Source organism: Macrobrachium nipponense, chromosome 16 (genome assembly GCF_015104395.2).
Source record: "Macrobrachium nipponense isolate FS-2020 chromosome 16, ASM1510439v2, whole genome shotgun sequence".
In the NCBI taxonomy this organism is placed as follows: Eukaryota; Metazoa; Arthropoda; class Malacostraca; order Decapoda; family Palaemonidae; genus Macrobrachium; species Macrobrachium nipponense.
In genome coordinates, this window is record NC_087209.1 from 87,350,083 (window position 1) to 87,375,271 (window position 25,189).

Genomic DNA, 25,189 nt, shown 5'->3' on the forward strand with positions numbered 1-25,189 from the left:
TAACGCTGCCCATACCTGGGCTAAGAGGTATACCTTTGATAGAAAGTGGCTTTGAACACGCACAAAATTTGACAGTGATTTGTTCCGCACCCTACCATCTACTGCTACTGCCTTAAGCCACTGATATTCTGAAAACGTTGTAGAACAGAGCCTGACATCGACATTAGGAAACGTAACGTCATATTTACAGAGTTCTTCACCATTATTCACTCCTTTCAATTGTGATCATAGCAAACTAGTATTATTTGAATGGATGTTGTTCAGTGTTAACACAAGTTGATCTTTGACTGGCTAGCAAATATAAATATTAAAAACAGCAGAAAGACCTTCCCCACTTTTGCATGAGAAGGTTGCGCATTAGTTGACACTAAGGCTGGAATATTGAAAGGAGATCCAAAAAGTAGAAGAAATAGACCTGATAATATTAGTTGAGCTAAAAGGTTCAGCTCACGATTGGTCATATAATTCGCAACGTAGCTCACCAATGCAGGTAGCAGATATTGGTTCCGAACCCTCCCCAACACAAGAACTAGTCAGGGAAGAGAAGGTCCACTGCAGTTGAGTTGACTTTCCTGGAGAGAGAAGTTAAATTCCTACAACAGCATATTCGCTGGTAATAGCTTTTAAAATATGCCAATCAAAATTGTCAGCGACAATTAACTCGTTTACACATTAGCATTAGCTATAACTCCAACGGCACTGGAAAACTACTGTTTGGCCTCCTTGAAACAGAATCTGAGTTAAGTTATTTCCTATTACAATGCATCATGAAACAATGAAGAAGATATCATTAAGAAAGATATTTAGCGATTGGCCTGGCGATAAACGAAACTGATAAGATGGGGTTTGTTCACTATGGTGTTAAACTAGAAAAGAACTTGAAAGTCTGTCTGTCTGTCTGTCTGTCTGTCTCTCTCTCTCTCTCTCTCTCTCTCTTTCTCATAATTTTTTTGTCTTTATCTCTGTCCTATTATTAATGTTTTTTTCTCTTCCTCTGTCTTTCTATCTTTTTACATTAATACGAACTTGTTACATTGGTGAAAATATCTTAATATTTCATATAGTGTCAGTATTTTAAAAATCAAATATAGCAAGAGTAATTTGCAAGTGAACTGAAAATTTTGCGTAATTTGCTTCTATCAATATTGGGTTTGAGTGCTAAAAATGCGCAGCTAAGGAAAATATGCGAATTGAGGGAGAAAAAAGTGACTTAGGAAGTCAGTACTTCAAAATTAGCGTTTCCTATAGATTATCGAATCCTATCAACAGACGCAACTGTCCACAAGATCAATATAAAGCTTTCACCAGCAGTGTTAACGGTGGTGTTCTGAAATCTGCAAGCCACCTCATGTATATATATATATATATATATATATATATATATATATATATATATATATATATATATATATATATATATATATATATATATATATATATATATATATATATATATATATATATATATATATATATATATATATATATATATATATATATATATATATATAAAGAGGTGGCTTACAGATGAAAGAACACCACCATTAACACTGTTGATGAAAGTTTTGTATCGATCTTGTGAACAGACGTGTCTGTTGATAAAATACCGATAATCTATAGGAGATATTTTTAAAAATCATGAATACTGACTTCCTAAGCTCTTTTATCTTATGATTCCACATATTTTTTCCTTAACTGCACATTTTACACGCAAACCCAGTATTGTCAGCAACAAACACTTTACGCTCACCACCTTAATTAATTATATTAGATATGGAGACTACTCTTTGTTCAAGAAAAAAAATATCTGCTTCCCACTCCTTCCTTGGCCTGACGGAGGGGCGACATCGTTGGCTGCTTAATTAGTTACTTGTTCAACTGCTTCGGGGTTTCATAGTCGTGGGTTTGTGTTCACTCTGGATCAGCGGATGGGAACGAACTATTGTGCGCGATAGTACGTGACTTGAGTATATAAGCGAATACCATAGTCCTGACTTTAGCCTGCCATTTTCTTATGGTATTTGCTTTACACACACACACACACACACACACACACATATATACATATATATATATATATATATATATATATATATATATATATATATGTATATAGTATACATATATATATATATATATATATATATATATATATATATATATATATATATATATATATATATATATATATCTGATATATATATATATATATATATATATATATATATATCTGTATATATATATATATATATATATATATATATATATATACATATATATATATATATATATATATATATATATATATATATATATATATATGTGTGTGTGTGTGTGTGTGTGTATGTCTGCGTGTGTTATGTTTACATAAAAGCTTTCGGGAATATGAAACATGTTTGAGTAGAAGATAAACAAAATATTAGAATCTAGAGAGAGAGAGAGATTCTACGGGCTGCTGAAAAGCTAGAGCCCGTGCCAGCTCAAGGCTGGGTAAGTTTATGGAGAGAGATTTTATCTTTGAGTGCTAGACAGTTCGTCCCTGGTCAATTCCTCGTTGGTTAATTCATCGCCAAGTCAATTGATCGTCAGTCAAGTCCTCCCTAAGACTCGGAAATAAAGGTGAAGATACCCTGAATGCAATTTTCGAGTGAAAGTTTTCAACAATTACTTAAAACTATAATTGTTGTTGAACACTGTAGAAAAGTTTTTAGAAGAAATAGCACAATATCGAGTAAGATTTATTCTGGACGTCCACCCACCTACATATAGTGTTAGACATGGTTCATAAGTGACAAGTGGCACACACACACACATACATACGTACATATGTATATATATATATATATATATATATATATATATATATAATATAATATATATATATATATATATATATCAACCATTGATGGCTTATTCCTCTAAGAATTATTTCTCACTTCCTGCAGATACCAATATGTCACTTTGTTTTACCACTATTGTCACTCAAAGACCATTTCGTCCTTTTTTGTAGAACTTCGACTTAACAAATTCATCCACTCATTCTGCGAAACTCTGGACGCAAACGTCGGAAACGCATCAAGCTGGAACCGAAGAAGCATTTCCAGGCAAATGTCGACAAAGTAGGAGAATTCACTTGGCAGTTTTCTGCTTTATGATCTCGTTAAATGTTCCTTCAGGCTGTGACGACTAAAGTTTGCCTCTCACAAAGAGAAGTTCGTCGAGAATTCTTCTTGTTTGCGAATCTCTCCTTTCCTTTGGACTTCAGCAATGCCGGATAACATGTTAGAATCTAATATACTTGCGAGTGTGATGAAATATTGACGATGAATATGTTACATGTTTTTATTTGAATAAAAGAACAAAATGATTCAGTAATCGCGTACACAGTTTAGAAAACTTCAAAACCAGTTAGTTAATTTCGTTTAACTGTAAAGTACAAGAATACACGAACTTTTTTATGAATATTTATAACATTATAGAAATGAGCACTTGAATAACAGGATGATAATACAATTAATTGTTATGGATTATTTTTTGACCAACCCCTATTCAAGAGGCTAACCCAGTGAAGATCAGTCTGCTGTTGTGACAGGGTGCATTATCTTGATAATAAGCGCTGTTTAGTATAAAATCATGTTTATTAGTGGCTAAACGATGATTTCATTTTAATACCTTAAATAATGTTTTAAGATTTAGTGTACAAAGTTCTCTCTCTCTCTCTCTCTCTCTCTCTCTCTCTCTCTCTCTCTCTCTCTCTCTCTCTAAGGATAAATGACTACATGAAACATGTGTGCAAATTAATCTATATAATGTACAATAACAATTTCGTACAATTATACGATAACTCTCAGGTTAGCTTTTCTTCCAGACTATAAAGGATGACACCAAATGATAACAAAATTCTTTGGAAAGAGAGAGAGAGAGAGAGAGAGAGAGAGAGAGAGAGAGAGAGAGAGAGAGAGAGAGAGAGAACTTTGTACACTAAATCTTAAAAGTCGGATTATGATATCGATTTTATATACTATTATATATATATTCATATATATATATATATATATATATATATATATATATATATAGTAGATATATATAGATAGATATATTATATATAGTAATATATATGTATATATATGTATATATATATATAGATAGATATATATATATATATATATATATATATATATCTATATATATATATATACTTATATATATATATAAATAAATATATATATATATATAATATATATATATATATATATAAATATATATATATATATATTATATATATATATATATATATATATATATATTTTTTTATATATATATATATAATTAAGCGAATACCACGGGAAAATAATAGTCAGAAATCCAAGCGCTTTCGTCTTTACTCAGACATCGTCAAGGAGTTAATGAAGTACAACTGGAGATAAAGGTCTCAGGTACAAAACAAGATCAAGAATACCAAATGGTTAATTGTCAAAAGGGTAAAAATTAAAAGAGATACCCCAGGATTATTTCGGATATCACACTGTCACAAACCTAACCAAAACTACAAAGTATCTTTACAGTTCAAAAACATGTAAAAACTTAATATATTAATTTTGTTGCTTATATTAATCTACAACTTTTTTCATAATGAAAGCATCAAGTTTAAATAAACCAAGACTTAAATTTAGAACGTTTCTATTATTTGACTTGATGAAACAAGATTCAATGATATTCCTTTTAACTGTGTCATTACATGGGATTAAGGCTCTTGCTTGACTCCAGGTTAATAGGATGATCTAAATCTCTCATATGTACGAATAATGCATTTGATGTTTGCCCAGTCCTCACAAAATATTGGTGCCGTTTGAGACGTTGTGAAAGAGATATACCGGTCTGTTCGTAATAGACTTTATCACGCTTTTTGCAAGCAATTTCATATATGCAACCTGGAAGATCTTTATGAGAATTTCTCATTACTAAACTCTTGACAATAATATTACTGAGAACAACATTTATGTTAAAAAGCTTCAAATTCTAGGGATATCTAAAAACCTTTCATCATAAGGTAATTTTTTAAAAATGTTTATTGCTCACTAAATTCAAGTTTGTCATTAGTTAAATAAAATGTTTTTCTAGCTCTTTTCCATGCCACATCTACAAAAGTCCTTGGGTATTTAATTTTCAATGCAATATTATAAATGGTTTTAATCTCAGCGTTAATAAACTGCGGTTACAGACGCGTAAAGCCCTTAGGAACATCCCAGAAAAACAGAGGATTAGCATTTTGATGGGGAATTTTAAGCTTCGAAGGTATGTTATTTTGACACTAATCTGTTTATGATGATATTAAGGGTTGAAAAGTGAGACTCTGAGCGTTTATGACCTATTTGACAGAGAGACGAATTGAACTTATTGTTCCCTGGAACTCCTATCCGAAGGAAAAAAAATAGCTTTGGGCAAAACACCCGGATGTTCTATACTCAAAAACACTCCATATTTTTGCATGATTACTTTACATGTTCTTCTGGTGCTTGCAAAATTGAAATTATGTCGAAAATGCAAGCGTCATGAATTGACACATGCGACTCTGTTATTATTATTATTATTATTAGTTTTTATTTATTTTTTTTTTTGCTCTATCACAGTCCTCCAATTCGACTGGGTGTGGTATTTATAGTGTGGGGGTTCAGGTTGCATCCTGCCTCCTTAGGAGTCCTCACTTTTCTTACTATGTGCTCCGTTTCTAGGATCATACTCTTCTGCATGAGTCCTGGAGCTACTTCTGCCTCTAGTTTTTCTAGATTCCTTTTCAGGGATCTTGGGATCGTGCATAGTGTTCCTATGATTATGGGTACGATTTCCACTGGCATATCCCATATCCTTCTTATTTCTATTTTCAGATCTTGATACTTATCCATTTTTTCCCTATCTTTCTCTTCAACTCTGGTGTCCCATGGTATTGCAACATCAATGAGTGATACTTTCTTCTTGACTTTGTCAATCAACGTCACGTCTGGTCTATTTGCACGTATCACCCTATCTGTTCTGATACCATAGTCCTAGAGGATCTTTGCCTGATCGTTTTCTATCACTCCTTCAGGTTGGTGCTTGTACCACTTATTACTGCAAGGTAGCTGATGTTTCTTGCACAGGCTCCAGTTGAGGGCTTTTCGCCACTGAATCATGCCTCTTTTTGTACTGGTTCTGTGGGCAAGTGTGGACATTCGCTTGCTATGGGTTTATGGTTTCATTTTTCGTATTGCACTTCCATACATATGGGAGAGATGTAATTTCCGTCTATCGTTCTTTGAACATATCTAGTTCTTAGGCCTGATCTTGTGCTGCTGTTATTATTCCTTCAGTTTCCTTCTTTAGCTCCCCCCTCTGTAGCCCATTGCCACGTGTCATCGCTGGCTAGTTCATTAGTCTGTCTCATGTATTGTCCGTGCATTGGTTTGTTGTGCCAGTCCTCTATGTTTCTCACCTCCTGGGTCTTCATCTACTTTTATTAGTCCTTCTTCCCAAGCACTCTTTAGCCACTCGTCTTCACTGGTTTTCAGATATTGCCCCAGTGCTCTGTTCTCCGATGTTGACGCAGTCCTCTATACTTAGTAGTCCTCTCCCTCCTTCCTTTCGTGTTGTGTGCAGTCTGTCCGTATTTGCTCTTGGGTGTAGTGCTTTGTGTATTGTCATATGTATCCTGGTTTTCTGATCTATGCTGCGGAGTTCTGCCTTTGTCCATTCCACTATTCCTGCGCTGTATCTGATTTCTGGCACTGCCCATGTGTTTATGGCTTTTATCATATTTCCAGCATTGAGTTTTGACTTGAGTATTGCCTTGCGTCTCTGCATATATTCTTTCCTGATCGTGTCCTTCATCTCTTGGTGTTTTATATCCCCTCCTTCCATTATTCCTAGGTATTTGTATCCAGTCTCATCTATGTGTTTGATGTTGCTCCCATCTAGTAGCTTTATCCCTTCAGTTCTTGTTACTTTGCCCTTTTGTATGTTGACTAAGGCGCATTTTTCTATTCCAAACTCCATCCTGATGTCTCCCCAGATACAATACTTACAGACTGGATTAGGGTATCTATTTCCTTGATGCTCTTACCATACAGCTTGATGTCGTCCAATAGGAACATCAAGATGGTTAATTCTGTTGCCTCTTTTTTTGAGTTGGTACCCGGCATCCATCTTCTGTAGTACTTTTTGTCATGGGAATTATGGCTACTACCCCGAAGAGTAGTGGGGACAGCGAGTCTCCCTGGAAGATCCCTCTCCTGATATTAACCTCTGCTAGTCTTATTCCAGAGCTTGTAAGTATTGTATTCCAGTTGAACATTGTATTTTTGAGGGGAAGGAACTGATGGGTTTTCCTCTGCCCCATATATTTTCAGGCATTCTATTAGCCCTGTGTGTGGTATCATGTCGAAGGCTTTCTTATAGTCTATCCATGCCATGTTTAGGTGGTTTTCCTTCTCCTACTGTTCTTCATTACCATTTGTCTATCAGGAGCTGGTCTTTTGTGCCCCTACACTTCCTTCTGCAGCCTTTCTGTTGGTGGGGGATGGTGTTTGTCTCCTCTAGGTAGTTGTATAGCCTTTCACTGATGATACCTGTTAGTAACTTCCACATTATTGGTAGGCAGGTGATAGGCCTGTAGTTACTGGCTATATTTCCCTTACTCATGTCTTTTTGCACTAATGATGTCCTTCCTGTGGTCATCCCATTTGGGCGCATGGTGATTTTAGATACAATGTCGGAGTTGTTCTGCTATTCGTGGGTGTTAGGGCCTTGAAGTTTTGAGCAATTATCCATGGACTTCCTCGGGACCTGGGGCTTTCCATTTTGGCGTTTTCTTTAGTTGGTGTCCTGACTGTGTCTGTCGTGATGTAAGTGAATCTTTGTTTTATTTTCCCTGTTCCCTTCGTTTCGTTCGCTTTGACTTCCTGAAGCCATGTTGCATATTTGTTGTGTGATACCAGATTGCTCCATATTATTATTATTATTATTATTATTATTATTATTATTATTATTATTATTATTATTATTATTATTATTATTATCATTATTATTATTATTGCCGTAAAATAAGCAGATATTAACTAATAATCAAAGATGTCTATTTTCGTTAATGAATAAAAATTTTTGTCGGAGGGGAAACCCAACTCTGTCGAAAATAAATAATTATCATTGACTGGCATGTAAAATCCACTGGAAATTATTTATTGCTAATACGATATTTAACGAAAACAATAAAAACTGAATTAGATGATGAAGCAATGCAGTTGCTGTTGCATATTTTGAGGAGAAAAAACATTTCGGTCATCGCTGCCTGAAACGACAGAATCTCTCTAGTAACTCATGAAAGCACGAAATGGCGTTGAATTCCCTTCGTTTTTAGAAAATGCGCTGAAATGGTTCATCTGAATTAAAGCCTGTAAGTGCCAATATCGATTTATCTTAGTTTCTAAAAGATTTGCATTTCCATGACTTTTTATAACTGTATCAATGGTCAAAATATAAGTTTGGTTTCACATGTATAAACGATAGAGGGCGTGAAAAAAGGCCCCTTCATTTAAAATCTGAACTATGCACATAAAAGATGTGGCACATCGCTCTCACAAAATCTGAATAGACTTGAAATCTCACACGTTCTAGAATTTCGCACGAGAGACCGCGAAACAATGGCACCGCAACATCCAGATGAGACAAATGCCCACAATTTATTTGGTTATTTCTGGAGGATCCTCTTTGCTATTCAGATGAGGACATTGACTGAGGAATAGGAATGGGAGGGGGGATTTTTCGTAAACTCCCCTCTCTTAGAGAGGGACACATGACCACTGCATAGTTTTTCCATCCTTGCAGATTTAGTGCTCTGCAGTTCCTCATTGATCAAAACCTTAAATTATTCTCGGCGACATATCTCATTTACCATTGATTCACAGTTTTCTCCAAACACAACCTGCTTTTCAAAATCATAAACACTTTCCAAACTTATCCCTATATATATATATATATATATATATATATATATATATATATATATATATATATATATATATATATATATATATATATATATATATATATATATGTTACATATAATATATATATATATATATATATATATATATATATATATATATATATATATATATATATATATATATATATATATATATATATATATATATATATATATATATATATATATATATATATATATATATATATATAATATATATATATATATATATCTGCACACTGAATAACCATCTTAAATATAATTAGGGTGCAACGGACAAATCGGATTGTGCAAGAGCACAGTCACGAGTGTTATGGATAAGCTTCAAGACATTGGTGAATTCTCTGTGTGGTTGAACTAGACAAATTATCAAGTCTCATCGGTGAGAGCACAGGTGCACAATTTGACTTGGTTGGTCGGAAGTCGTATGATCATGACGTCAGAAAAAATGCGATTCTGTGTTTTTGTTTGTGTACCAAACAGGAGGAGTTCATGGAAGTTACGAGAGCCATTTAGTTTTTTTCGTGTGTGCAAAGACTAGAGCTTCTCAAAGTGTGATATAACTAGCTGCAGACGGAAAGCGGCTATTCTAAAAAGACAGATTGTACGAAGTGAGATCCGTCAGAAAGGCAAAAGACTTTGTTAAACTGTGGAACAGTTTACAGCTTCAATCAGAGAAGCTGAAGTGCAGTGAAAAAAAAAAAAAAAAAAAAAAAAAAAAACATTTTTACATTACATTTTCATTTATGTGCAACCATTTTTATTTTATTTCTGATAATTGTGTTTCTTTTACAGATGGATTCGAATGTCACTACATAAAATGAATTATCTGACTGATACCTTAACTTTTGGTTTTGGGGAGATAGAAATCGTGACTGAACTGATGTGTCTTTTATATAGCGCAGATCTAATTAAATGATTTGTCTGCAGAGTGCCAGTGGACACCAAGGTAGTTTATGTTACCAGTTAGTGATTTCTCTCCTTTTATGTTAAACAGGCTCAGCTAGACCCTTGTAAAGCACACACACCTACACACACACACACACACACACACACACACACACACACACACACACACATATATATATATATATATATATTATATATATATATATATATATATATATATGTATATGATATATAATATATAGATATATATATTATATATATATAGATATTATATATATATACATATAATATATAGATATATATATAGTATATACTAAGATATAGATATATATATATATGATTATAGATATATATATGTATATATAGTAATATAGATAGGTATATATATATATATATACATATATAAATATATATATAATATATATATATATATATATATACATATAATATAGATATATATATATATATATATATATATATGTATATATATATAAATGGAAATGTTCGTTTGTTCAGAATTTTAAAATCTCCGAAAGTTCTTCCCCGACTGCTTTGAAATTTTGATACAACATTGGATTCGAGAGTACGCATGTTTTATAATAGAGTTTCATCAACCTTAGGAGGTGTGGGTGACAGGGATTCTTCTGAAACGGAGTCGTTGGTTCTGCCAGTGAAACAGGGCTGGTTATGCCTGCAGACTTAGTTACTTTACGAATTTATCATTCACAATTTATGCATATTACTTATCATTTGGAAAAGAATACTATAGGGTAAGCATCAAAATGACATCAAAGAGGGTGGAGTTTGAGAAAAGGGGTAGACAAAGAGAGAATGATAGAGGGAGGAAGTGAGAGAGAGAGTAGATGGGGTGTTAGGGGGAGGAAAGAGGAAAAAAGACAGAGAGAGAGAGAAAGAGAGAGAGAGAGAGACAGACAGACAGACAGACAGAGACAGACAGACAGAGAAGAGCAGGTGTTTGGGAGGAGAGAGAGAGTGTGTGAGAGACTTGGTATTAGTGTGAAGAAAGAGGGAAAGACAGTGATGGTTGGGAGGGAGAGAGAGAGAGAGTAAAAGAAAGGAGATTTCTCTTTTCTTTTACTTCCACTAAACCAGACTGAGCCACAGCAACGCGTGCCCGGCCACACCCGTATATATATATATATATATATATATATATATATATATATATATATATATATATATATATATATATATATATATATATATATATATATATATATATATATATATATATCTATATATATATATATATATATATATATATATATATATATATATATATATATATATATATATATATATATATATATATATATATTACATTTGTGTGTGTGTGTGGGAGACTAGCTGTACCCGGTCACGCCCAGTATAAATATAAATATATATATATATATATAGAATTATATATATAATATTATATATATAATATATATATATTAATATAATAATATATATTTGTGTGTGTGTGTATGTATATATCACACGTGATTATGTAATGATTATTCTAACAGATTCACTCAGAAGGGATAATACGAATGAAATCCAGTCAATTGAGTCACTGCAAATAGACCAGACGTGACGTTGATTGACAAAAATCAAGAAGAAAGTATCACTCATTGATGTTGCAATACCATGCATCATTGTCAAAAATTATTATTAGTCTTTGTTAAAAAACATCGTATCAGTGGTATACTAATATGTTTTTGCTTGTGTCTTGGGACGTTAACTTCGACTCATTGTCAATGCAGATATGAAAATGCACGATCGTTTATGTGATAAGAATTACTCTGAAACTGGAAGAGCCACACATAAACAGCCGATAAACAAAGTGAAAGATATAACCTCAAGAATATGAACATATTCGTCAGTGTTACAAGTTGGGAGACGGGGATGCAATACAGTGTGCAATATTTAATTAGCCTTGTTATGACTTGGCTACCTACTTGTAAACGGAAGGGGGGGAAGGGAGTAGAAGGTCGCCAGTGATACCCAGGGGATACAATTCTAAGGTTTTATTTTCACAAAGAATATATCGAAAATTAAATGCAATTAATTTACAAAAGTGTTCACACTTATATTCAATGAATTACAGGAGGAAACAAATAGTTAGTTAGTTATAAAGGGGGAGTTTGATCCAGTTCAGTTGAATTGCAAGGGGAAAGATCTCCCAATGTTTGCAACGGATTTAAATACAGCGTAGTGACGAACTGGAAAACGGGGGAAGAGCGAATGCAGACTTCAGTGGAAACGTGATACAGCATTTCCTGAAACATAGAGAGAAGTTTATAGATTGGCTGAATTAACTTGCAGGCCTATCACGTGAAAATTAACAAAGTCTAAGGCTGGAGGAGGCACTCAAGTTTACTTATTAAATTAAAAAAACGTAACTGATCAAGCAAAGGGACATTAAACCACCGAAATGCCTGATGTATGAAATTCACAAGAAAGGAACCATCGAGATGGGAAGACGAGAGAATTACAGAAAATAAAATGAGTGAAAATCCTCCCTTATTCTTACCATCTTGACATAAGATTTGCTCTCATAGTTAGAAAGCAAGGATGAATTCCAAGTAACCTTTGTATGGACGCTTCCACTGCAGTAGGAGTTATGTGTATACGTTACCGTTTGGGAAAGGAAGGTAAGAGAGAGGAGGGGGTGGGTTCTACATGCGCTCTCCGTATCTGAGAGGTTGTTGACTATTTTGCTACACGCCAGCGGGTCACGTGACTGAGTTGGCGGCCAGTTCAATCTGGTCTGGGCGGGTCCGATATGAAACAGGAAATTTTCCCATCAAGAAAGTTAGAAAACCGAGTGATCAAGACGGCAGGTTAAGGAGTGGCGAATAATGACAGAAGGGAGCGAACAACAGGACTGAGGCATTTCAGCTTCTACGACTGGAGGACGATTTCCATACACCTTCATTTACTTTGGTTGGCTTTATTTTATCAAAAGATATTTTATTCTAAAATGGCAGAAGGCCTGAATTCAGAACATCAGATACAGTCATTTTATTTAGCTTTACATGTTAGCACTCACTAAAATCGAAGGTCAGTAAGCGGAATGTGTAAAGGTGCAAAGGTATCTATTTTCTCATCGTGGAACTCAGTATTTTCAGAGACCTGAAAGGAACAACAGTAGCGTTGTTATTCATAGGGCTTGAGAATTCATTTCGAACAAAAATCACGCGGTTTTGATGGCTGGGTCCTTTCCTACGCTCCAGCTACAAAATTCGTTTTGCAAAAGTAATGCTGTTGTACTTGTCAATTTCGGATACTTGATGACGCTTCGTACTGCCTCATACTCAAGGACTGCTCTTTGACTCAATGCCTGTCATTTGATGCACCGAGAAAACAATATTGTTTGTAAGGATTATTATATCCATAAAGATAACGGTACAAAGGCAACAATCTTCGCGCTTCTTGCCTCACAACTATTTGAAATGATAATCCAAAACCGAATCCTGTTGGGTCATCTTCATCAACTATATTTCAGTAAGGAATTTATAGTTGCTTTTATAGCTATACAATAAGATTGTGTAATTTCTATCAATGATTCTCTCTCTCTCTCTCTCTCTCTCTCTCTCTCTCTCTCTCTCTCTCTCATGATCTTGCGAGATTTCTGAGGTTCGGCTCCGAACGAGGATGGAGCGAAAAATTATTCATATACTTGATGTTGGTGACTCAACTCTTCCCGTAGTGGCCTGCATCAGTAATCCATAACAAACATGTATTCCTATGGTGATAAAAAGAAATGGAAGAGGCTTTTATTTTCTTTCGCACACAAAATTGCCGGCCTATATGTTCCGTATTACTATTTATTTCATTTTGTTTATAATCAAAAACTTAGGAAGAGGCTGAGTACCAACCTATGTTTGGTTAGGCCTATTGATTGCTTGCCTGATCTGTGAAAAGCCGGGTATCCTATTATTAGCATTGTGTTTTAGTTAATAAGGATTAGTGTACTGTTAGATTTGTTACGCAAATATATGATTGATCATTGCATTGATGACTGCCCTTATAAAATTGTCCATCTGACTTAAATCTGAGCCTTTATACTCCAGAACTGAATTATTCACCCTTTGAGAGGAAAATGCTTATACTCTTCATAGTCAAGTAAAGCATGAAAACAAAATGATGTATTTCCACATATAATTTACATAAAGAATTGTTGGTAGATGATAGCGATGGTGAGTAAGAAGTCGAATTGAAACGTAAGATTAAAAAAAACTTCATTCGGTAGAAAAAAAATTAACCAATAAAACCAATATAAATAGAGAACAATATATATATATATATATATATATATATATATATATATATATATATATATATAATAAATTATGTTTATTCCAATACTCAGCAACACGAGCCAATTTCAGCTAAATGAATTTGGGGAGATTTAAAACCTTAAATCTTAAGATGGACTTTTGGTTGTGCTAACTGTATTAGTGATCTTAGAATGTAGCAGAATTTGATCATAAAATACCGCAACTTGTAATGCGTTTTTAAAAAGATCTATCTTTTTATCATGATTAGTAATTCAAATGGGAATGGGAAATAGGATGTAGAATAAATATGGAATATTTACAAAGAACGTATGACGTTTTAGTACTTAAACGTATCAAAAGCTTTGATTACGACTATGATCTAATATATTCCATCCCGTAGGAGTTAGCTCAGCTCACGGGGTGTACTGTGCATTACTAAAGGTTCTTTGCAGCGCCCTTACGGTCCCTTGCTGCAACCCCTTTCAACCTTCCTTTTTACTGTACCTCCATTCCTATTATCTTTCTTCCATCTTGCTATCCGCCCTCCCTAACAATTATTCATAGTGCAACGCGAGGTTTTCCTCCTGTTACACCTTTCAGATCTACTTACTCTCAATATCCTTTCCAGCACTGAATGACCTCATAGGTCCCAGTGCTTAGCTTTTGGCCTCAAATATATTCCATTCCATTCCTAGAGACATCCCATTATCATTGTTTCCCCGAAATGTCAGGCGAAATGTATCCCTGAAACTCCACTCGGCGTCGAGTCTTGAAATATGGGAAAGGCTTCAGGGAGGCTGAGGTCAGAGAAGGTGAAAGTGTCGAGATAAATCGGGAGGCTTTTATGACCTGGCTCCCTTTTAGACAGATTGGAAGGATTTCCTTTGCGAGGCCTCAGAGGTTCCGAAGATATTTCCAACGTAGGCGAAGGTCAGTGCGTAAGACATTATCTTGTTAATGGAGTATTCAACTTTATTTTTCATAATCATTATAATTATTCATTATTCCTGGAAATACAATTTTTATTACCCAACCATATTATTATATAGCACTAGCATCATTATCGGTATTGTTTAGGGCACAAGAAATTATGTTAATGGATAGTAACTTTATTTTATAATATTAGTATAATTTATTATTAATGCAAATGCCATTTTTATTATCCCACTTTAATTGTAGAGCACTAACACCATTATACTTATCCTTTCATTCCTATCATTATTACTATTTTGTTTCATTATAGTAGAATTTTCATAAATAGGGCTGATATCAACTCTTCTTCCAATAATTCTTGAAAGGCAATTATTACAGGTTAGCATTCAGTAAACCCAGACGTTCTCAAGTTACTATATTTTGTTAGTTTCCAATATTTGGTCTTTGGAAGGTAGAGGTAGACCGGCTGCCAAAAGCTTGGAAATAAAGAATCTCCTTTTTCAACTTCTCCTTTTACACTGATTTGTGCTTTCTTGAGTATATATATATATATATATATATATATATATATATATATATATATATATATATATATATATATATATATATATATATATATATAATATAAAAAAAACACTGTATCGTGCTTCTAAGAAATCAATAGAGGGATCCACAGTAATATCCTTGTTTATCTAGATATAATATGTTTATACAAAGCTTAAAGCTTTCGTACCATCCTCCTGTGGACTTGATCACTAAGCAAATGAGACCAATGTATTGGTGAAGAATTCCAAATAAACATAAACAAACAGACAAAGAACATTAACAAGGTTAAAAAATTCGAACAAGTCATTGGGTCGTTTGCCTTTCCATAATTCGCTGTGATCTACGAGGCGGGACAAAGCGCCGGTCTCTTCCTGAATGACATCTTGACGGTCGTTAACCAAAAAGGTGGTTTGTAGATTAGGCTCTTGAACGGGCGAAGGATGGTTATTTACATTATCAGATTGAAGGAGGCTGTACACATTTCTGAAGTTCTTTATTCTGGCCCTTTTGCAAATTTCTTCACTCAAAAGTAAATTGTTCTGTATGCCAGTATTCCCCTCAAAAGTGTCATTCAAAGTGATGAGAGCTCCTTCCACAATTCTCCTAGTGGTCCTATCCGCACTCTTATAAATAACTTTCCCTCCCTTGAAGTCGATGGCATGATCGGAATCCCAAGTATGCTTGGCAATGGCGCTGTAAACGTTGCCCAAACGGCAAGCTGCAACATGTTCACGTTTCCTCTGGTCCAGAGAACGACCGCTTTCACCAATATAGCATTTGTCACAATTTAGCATAGACTCCAACATCGGTGTTTGGTTTTCTGTAACTGTTTTTGATAATTTTATTTTTAAGAGTATTAGGGTATTGAAAAACTACGCTATACCCATGTCTTTCTTTTCTAAGATTATTGGAAACTTTTTTCAGGTCATGATTATAAGGAAGGGGAAGGCATTTAAAATTAGCAGTCGAACAGCGTTCCCTTGGATTATAAAACATACTTCTGGCTCTAGAAAGACATCTGTCGATAAAAAAACTTGGTAACATAACTTTTTGAAACTCGTAGTCAAGAATTGAATTTCCTGGTCAATGAAACTAGGGTCACAACTCGAAAAGCTCTAAAAAACAAATTCGTCAGAACGTTTGCGTTTGATTTTCTCGTCATGATATGAATAAAAAATGTATGTACGTATTTGTGTGAGTACTTTTCCTGAAAACAGAGAATTTAAAAGACTTATTTACGTCGTCCCTGTGAACGACCAAGTCTAAAAATGGCAGACGCTTGTCGACTTCCCTTTCCACTGTAAACGTGATGGATGGAAGAAAACTATTCAGTTGTAAAAGAAGCTGATCAAAACTTTCGGTATCGTCCTAAAAACAATAAAAATATCGTCAACATATCTTACCCATATAAAAGGTTTCAAATCATCTGGAAGTTTGTCCACAAAAAGTATTTCAAAAAATTCCATACAAAGATTAGCTAAAACAGGCGACAACGAGGATCCCATAGCAACCCCTGCTTTTTGTTGATAGAAATCTCCTTCAAACTCAAATATGGTGGATTCTACACAACGTCTTTATAAGCTCACAAAACTTATTAATATGAATAGGTGGCGTGAATTTTCCTATTCTTCGCGCAATTTTGACCAAATTAGCTAGAACAAAATCAAGAGGCACATTAGTGAATAAGGAGACGATGTCCAGACTATACATAATTCCATCCAAATTTTTACCCATAATTCTATCCATGAAATCAAGATTATGTTTAAGATGGGAGCTAGATATATTACCCACTAAGTCACCCAAAACCTCCGCCAACCAAGAGGTCAAATCAGCCTGAGGAGTATTACAGTTTGCTACAATGGGCCTCAAAGGGATGCCCTCCTTGTGGATTTTAGGAAGACCATAAAAATAACTAAACGAGGGTAGTTTTCTTGTCAATTTACTGAGAATAACCTCTTTCATTTCTCTGGTGATGTTACCTTTTATAATGTCCTTAATTTTCTTGTTAAACGTGGACTGAATGTCAGAAATGGACGGAGCTACAGAATCTTGGTGTAAGTATTAGCGTCGCTGAGCAATCTAAACTGCCTTAATAAGGTAATCTGTCCTACTCATAACCACCACACATCCCCCTTGTCGGCCTTAGTATTTTTAATGTCAGATTTGTTTTTTAGCCTGTGAAGAGCTTCTAAAAGACGTTTAGGAAGATGTACTGTTTTTTTTTTCCTCAAACGAACTGAATAAAATCCCTTTGACGAAATCCATGTTAAAGTCTGAATTTTTAAAATTGAACAAATTGATATTTCCAATTCCTTTTATAAAATCCATATCTTCCATCCCCAAAGAAAAATTAAGACCCAGGCTCAAAAGAATTTTGCAGTCCTCATCTAGGTCAACTTCAGTTAAAACTTTTATATTGTCTGAGTTATAACATTTATTCCAAGGTGACATTTTACACAAGTTCAGTAATTTCCCATTAAGTGATCTTTGGTGTAGCATAGATTTGCGAAAAGCTACTTCACCTGCGCAAGTAAGGATCCAGTTGAAATCGATATTGGGGTTAATATCCAAAAACCTATCACGTAGTAAATTCCTCAGGTGACGGAGCTCCAAGAATAATTCTTCTTTTCTAAAAACAGCAAGTCGAATCTGGTCTTCAAGAAAAAGTATTTTGTACTTGGGAAATGGCTCTCCTGAAAAAGATTCTCTGTGCATCCAACCAAACATCTTAGGCATGACTTGTTCCGCTACACAATCACGAAGAAACTTTATCTGATTCTTAATCCTTTGTACGGAAATGCATCTTCTTTCGTAGAGGCGATAGTCCAAAAGTAATTCTTCACCAAGTGGACCAGAGGAAACGTGAACATGTTGCAGCTTGCCGTTTGGGCAACGTTTACAGCGCCATTGCCAAGCATACTTGGGATTCCGATCATGCCATCGACTTCAAGGGAGGGAAAGTTATTTATAAGAGTGCGGATAGGACCACTAGGAGGAAGTTAATGGAAGGAGCTCTCATCACTTTGAATGACACTTTTGAGGGGAATACTGGCATACAGAACAATTTACTTTTGAGTGAAGAAATTTGCAAAAGGGCCAGAATAAAGAACTTCAGAAATGTGTACAGCCTCCTTCAATCTGATAATGTAAATAACCATCCTTCGCCCGTTCAAGAGCCTAATCTACAAACTACCTTTTTGGTTAACGACCGTCAAGATGTCATTCAGGAAGAAGACCGGCGCTTTGTCCCGCCTCGTAGATCACAGCGAATTATGGAAAGGCAAACGACCCAATGACTTGTTCGAATTTTTTAACCTTGTTAATGTTCTTTGTCTGTTTGTTTATGTTTATTTGGAATTCTTCACCATTACATGTCTCATTTGCTTAGTGATCAAGTCCACAGGAGGATGGACGAAAGCTTTAAGCTTTGTATAAACATATTATATCTAGATAAACAAGGATATTACTGTGGATCCCTCTATTGATTTCTTAGAAGCACGATACAGTGTTTTTATATTGCATTGTTACATCCACGTTCTACATCCACCACACCAATATGACCAATTTCGTTGGAAACTACATTCGACAGACACTTGGTGAAGAATTACTTTTGGACTATCGCCTCTACGAAAGAAGATGCATTTCCGTACAAAGGATTAAGAATCAGATAAAGTTTCTTCGTGATTGTGTAGCGGAACAAGTCATGCCTAAGATGTTTGGTTGGATGCACAGAGAATCTTTTTCAGGAGAGCCATTTCCCAAGTACAAAATACTTTTTCTTGAAGACCAGATTCGACTTGCTGTTTTTAGAAAAGAAGAATTATTCTTGGAGCTCCGTCACCTGAGGAATTTACTACGTGATAGGTTTTTGGATATTAACCCCAATATCGATTTCAACTGGATCCTTACTTGCGCAGGTGAAGTAGCTTTTCGCAAATCTATGCTACACCAAAGATCACTTAATGGGAAATTACTGAACTTGTGTAAAATGTCACCTTGGAATAAATGTTATAACTCAGACAATATAAAAGTTTTAACTGAAGTTGACCTAGATGAGGACTGCAAAATTCTTTTGAGCCTGGGTCTTAATTTTTCTTTGGGGATGGAAGATATGGATTTTATAAAAGGAATTGGAAATATCAATTTGTTCAATTTTAAAAATTCAGACTTTAACATGGATTTCGTCAAAGGGATTTTATTCAGTTCGTTTGAGGAAAAAACAGTACATCTTCCTAAACGTCTTTTAGAAGCTCTTCACAGGCTAAAAACAAATCTGACATTACCTAAGGCCGACAAGGGAGGGGTGTGTGGTGGTTATGAGTAGGACAGATTACCTTATTAAGGCAGTTAGATTGCTCAGCGACGCTAATACTTACACCAAGATTCTGTAGCTCCGTCCATTTCTGACATTCAGTCCACGTTTAACAAGAAAATTAAGGACATTATAAAAGGTAACATCACCAGAGAAATGAAAGAGGTTATTCTCAGTAAATTGACAAGAAAATCAAGAAAACTACCCTCGTTTTAGTTATTTTTATGGTCTTCCAAAAATCCACAAGGAGGCATCCCTTTGAGGCCCATTGTAGCAAACTGTAATACTCCTCAGGCTGATTTGACCTCTTGGTTGGCGGAGGGTTTTGGGGTTTGGGGTGACTTAGTGGGTAATATATCTAGCTCCCATCTTAAACATAATCTTGATTTCATGGATAGAATTATGGGTAAAAATTTGGATGGAATTATGTATAGTCTGGACATCGTCTCCTTATTCACTAATGTGCCTCTTGATTTTGTTCTAGCTAATTTGGTCAAAATTGCCGAAGAAGGAAAATTCACGCCACCTATTCATATTAATAAGTTTTGTGAGCTTATAAAGACGTGTGTAGAATCCACCATATTTGAGTTTGAAGGAGATTTCTATCAACAAAAAGCAGGGGTTGCTATGGGATCCTCGTTGTCGCCTGTTTTAGCTAATCTTTGTATGGAATTTTTTGAAATACTTTTTGTGGACAAACTTCCAGATGATTTGAAACCTTTTATATGGGTAAGATATGTTGACGATATTTTTATTGTTTTTAAGGACGATACCGAAAGTTTTGATCAGCTTCTTTTACAACTGAATAGTTTTCTTCCATCCATCACGTTTACAGTGGAAAGGGAAGTCGACAAGCGTCTGCCATTTTTAGACTTGGTCGTTCACAGGGACGACGTAAATAAGTCTTTTAAATTCTCTGTTTTCAGGAAAAGTACTCACACAAATACGTACATACATTTTTATTCATATCATGACGAGGAAAATCAAACGCAAAACGTTCTGACGAATTTGTTTTTTTGAGCTTTTCGAGTTTGTGACCTAGTTTCATTGACCAGAAATTCAATTCTTGACTACGAGTTTCAAAAAGTTATGTTACCCCAAGTTTTTTATCGACAGATGTCTTTCTAGAGCCAGAAGTATGTTTTATAATCCAAGGGAACGCTGTTCGACTGCTAATTTTAAATGCCTTCCCCTTCCTTATTATAATCATGACCTGAAAAAAGTTTCCAATAATCTTAGAAAAGAAAGACAATGGTTATAGCGTAGTTTTTCAATACCCTAATACTCTTAAAAATAAAATTATCAAAAACAGTTACAGAAAACCAAACACCGATGTTGGAGTCTATGCTATAGGATGTAAAAATTGTGACAAATGCTATATTGGTGAAAGCGGTCGTTCTCTGGACCAGAGGAAACGTGAACATGTTGCAGCTTGCCGTTTGGGCAACGTTTACAGCGCCATTGCCAAGCATACTTGGGATTCCGATCATGCCATCGACGTTCGAAGGGAGGAAATATTATAAGAGTGCGGATAGGACCACTAGGAGAATTGTGGAAGGAGCTCTCATCACTTTTTGAATGACACTTTTGAGGGGAATACTGGCATACAGAACAATTTACTTTTGAGTGAAGAAATTTGCAAAAGGGCCAGAATAAAGAAAACTTCAGAAATGTGTACAGCCTCCTTCAATCTGATATGTAAATAACCATCCTTCGCCCGTTCAAGCAGCCTAATCTACAAACCACCTTTTTGGTTAACGACCGTCAAGATGTCATTCAGGAAGAAGAACGGGACGCTTTGTCCCGCCTCGTAGATCACAGCGAATTATGGAAAGGCAAACGACCCAATGACTTGTTCGAATTTTTTAACCTTGTTAATGTTCTTTGTCTGTTTGTTATGTTTATTTGGAATTCTTCACAATACATGTCTCATTTGCTTAGTGATCAAGTCCAAACAGGAGGGACGGAAACGAAAGCTTTAAGCTTTGGTTTAGAAACATATTATATCTAGATAAACAAGGATATTACTGTGGATCCCTCTATTGATATATATATATATATATATATATCATATATATATATATATATATATATATATATATATATATATATATATATATATATCTTTGTGTGTTTGTAATTTTTAGAAGATCTAGTTTAAGCAAATGGGTTACACTGGAAATGTAAGCAACTTACCTTGGGATACACTATTCTGACTTTTGCATGATGGTTAGATAAAACATTTACACAATTAAGGACGAGAGCCTTCTTCAGAAGGAGGAGTGGATAGGTAAACTCTTAGGGTTTAGCTTAATCATATATATTTACAATAGACAACCACATATCAGAAGAATAATTTAGACAATGGTACCTTAATACAGGATATTAGATGAAAATTAATTGAGTATCCTTGGAGAAACGCAAACCAAGCCCTCTTTGTAGGGCACCGTAAAGTAGGAGTACAATAGAAATGCCACTGTGCACAAAGTGGTGAACAGACCCACAGCTGACTACCTCCTAATCAATAATCGAAAACACAAAAGGTTACGAAATCAAAACACCGAAACGGTGTTTTGATTAAGGAATCGAGGAATTGCACAGGGTGCTAAAAATTAACTCAATTCCGAACAGTTGAATGAATCATGAATCAAAAACATCAAATAAAATCAATTCATGTCTCACTGTAGGTATATCGTACTGTGAAAGGAAAATGAAAATAAGAAAAACCTAACAGGGACGTAACTGGCTGAGAGAACCTCAATTCTGGCACTTTACCTTCGTCAGGAGATGAATTCCTTGCCCTCATGGGGGGCCGATTGGAGGGGAGGGGGAGTCAATAATAATCACAACAAAACTTACTGAGGTCCACAGCAGCCATGTGCATCAAGGGGCAGCTCTAGAGAGCAAGGGAGGCCAGAAACGTCCTGGTTAAGCTTCCAGCGTCTTCTGTCGTTCTGTGCAGATGGTGTTAGAGATTTCGCAGGAGTGCATGTCAATGGAAGGTCTCTAACATGGGCATGAGGTCTTTGTGGTTCGGACTTTCAATATGGCACCGAGCCAATGGTCAGTTCAATGTCTTCTGCTGGCTGGTGCCTCGGGCGAGGACCAGCGCTCCCTCCGGATCAGTACCTGAAAATCAAGGTCTTGGCAATCATTTGGTTTGGACAAGGAAAGGTGATTAAGAATTATCCCTCAAAGGGAGTGATGAGAAGTTTTTAGGGCCAATTCTACCTACAGTTTGCTCTATAAATTGCATGAGAGATACCGAATATGGTTTACATGTCAGAGTATTGTACAATGACTGTTACTTTACGTGTCTGAGGATGAGATGGTGTGAGGTGGTTACCTCTTTACAATATATATTACATAGTTTTAAGAGGCGCTGGAGTTTACTTTACTGTAATCAATAGGATCTTGCAGTAAAACCCACGAATAACAGAAACAGAGAAAAAGTACAAATAATAAGCGGTGGTTCGCTAAGTGAGAAATCTGCCTCGTAACACTTGCATTATTTGCAGAAGAACAATGGTAAAACTGAAGGTGACATCTCACTAATATGAAAATGTACAATAGATCACTGAATTGGAAATAAATACATCAAGTAATTCGAAGATGTATATAAATGGACTGCATACAAGAGGTCCTTAAATTTCAAGCAACAATGCAATCATATAAGCCTATAAGGGCGGAAACCTCTTGGCTGTTAATGTCATCAATAACACTCTCTCTGTAATGGAGTAAATGCAAGAGTTGCAGGGAAATCCTTACTCTACTCACTTGCAGTCAAGGTATTTATATATCGAGTTGGTAGCTTCACTGTTTGGGTTGGAGAGACAAAACTTTACTGAGAGAGAAAAAAATGAGTCAAATAAAAAGATACTGGACAACTAATTTCCTTTCTGGGCACGTACTATCGAGCACAAAAGTCTGTTCCCTTAGCCATCCAGAGAGTTTCGAATTTGCTGACTATGAAACACCGAAGCAGTTGAACAATTAACTAATGGAAGACCCAACAGATGTCGCACCGTAAGGACTTGCGGGAACAAGAATGGGGAGTAGGAAGCAGGCACTTTTCTTCAGCATACAATAAAGCCCCCATATTCAAATATTCGCTAAGAAAGTGATCCTAAAGATTTGTTGTTGTCGATTAGGGTTTGAGGGTGTAACAAAATGTGCAGTTAAGGAAATATCGCGAAATAAATATGAGAATAAAAGTGCTTAGGAAGTAAGTCATATCTCAGCTTTTTTACCTTCCCCGACTTCCTCAACAAGGTTACTGGGACTGTTTCTTCAATTTAACTCGATGATGGGAGAGAAAAGCCAGTTGGCGTCTGAGAGAGAGAGAGAGAGAGAGAGAGAGAGAGAGAGAGAGAGAGAGAGAGAGATAATTAAAAAGGATTTGCTTGATATAAGTTTTCAGGTTTATAAGTAATGACTGTGTAGTTAATACTGTTACAATCTGAAAAGTCTATTTCGAAGATTCCAGATAAAAATATTTTTTTTTTCGATCCCGACAGAAGTTTCATTCAGAAATGACTTTAGAATCGATTCCTTGAAATCCAGATTTAAGTTTTTTAATTTTTTTTTACGATTAACATTAATGGCCCATAATGGAAATCCACAAAATATTATTTACGTGTAATTCAGATTTTTGTATACAAAATTTTCTTATACATCGGTTTCGTCACGCAAAATCTGTTTGTGGGCCAGGCGAGGTTATCTTTGGAACGACTCAAAAGAAGACGTTAGTTTCCTTTACGCGAGTTTGTCTTCTGACTATTAAATTCATGCGGTTCCAGGGTACTTTGGGCAGGTCACTTGTCTGGTGACGTCATAGAAAGCTGATTTTCGGTCATGTAAAGTGTTCCTTAATTTTGACAGTTGGCTGGTAGACGACGTATCAGTACGATAAGTGGTTCAGCGGTTATCCATTTAAGTTTACTTGCTCCAACATATTTCGAGTTAACATTGAAGTTGAGCACCCCTTACTGGTTTTTTTTTTTTTTTTTTTTTTTACATCAATTTCGTGTATTTTCAAGGCGGCTGTACTACATTTTTTATATCTTTCCTATTCAGAATGGTTTGAATCTGTTCTTTTTGTAGACAAAGCACTGCCTAAATGTCTTGGGTAAGTTTGCTGGATTTATCCAGTATTTTTAACATTTATTTTTAAATTTTGAA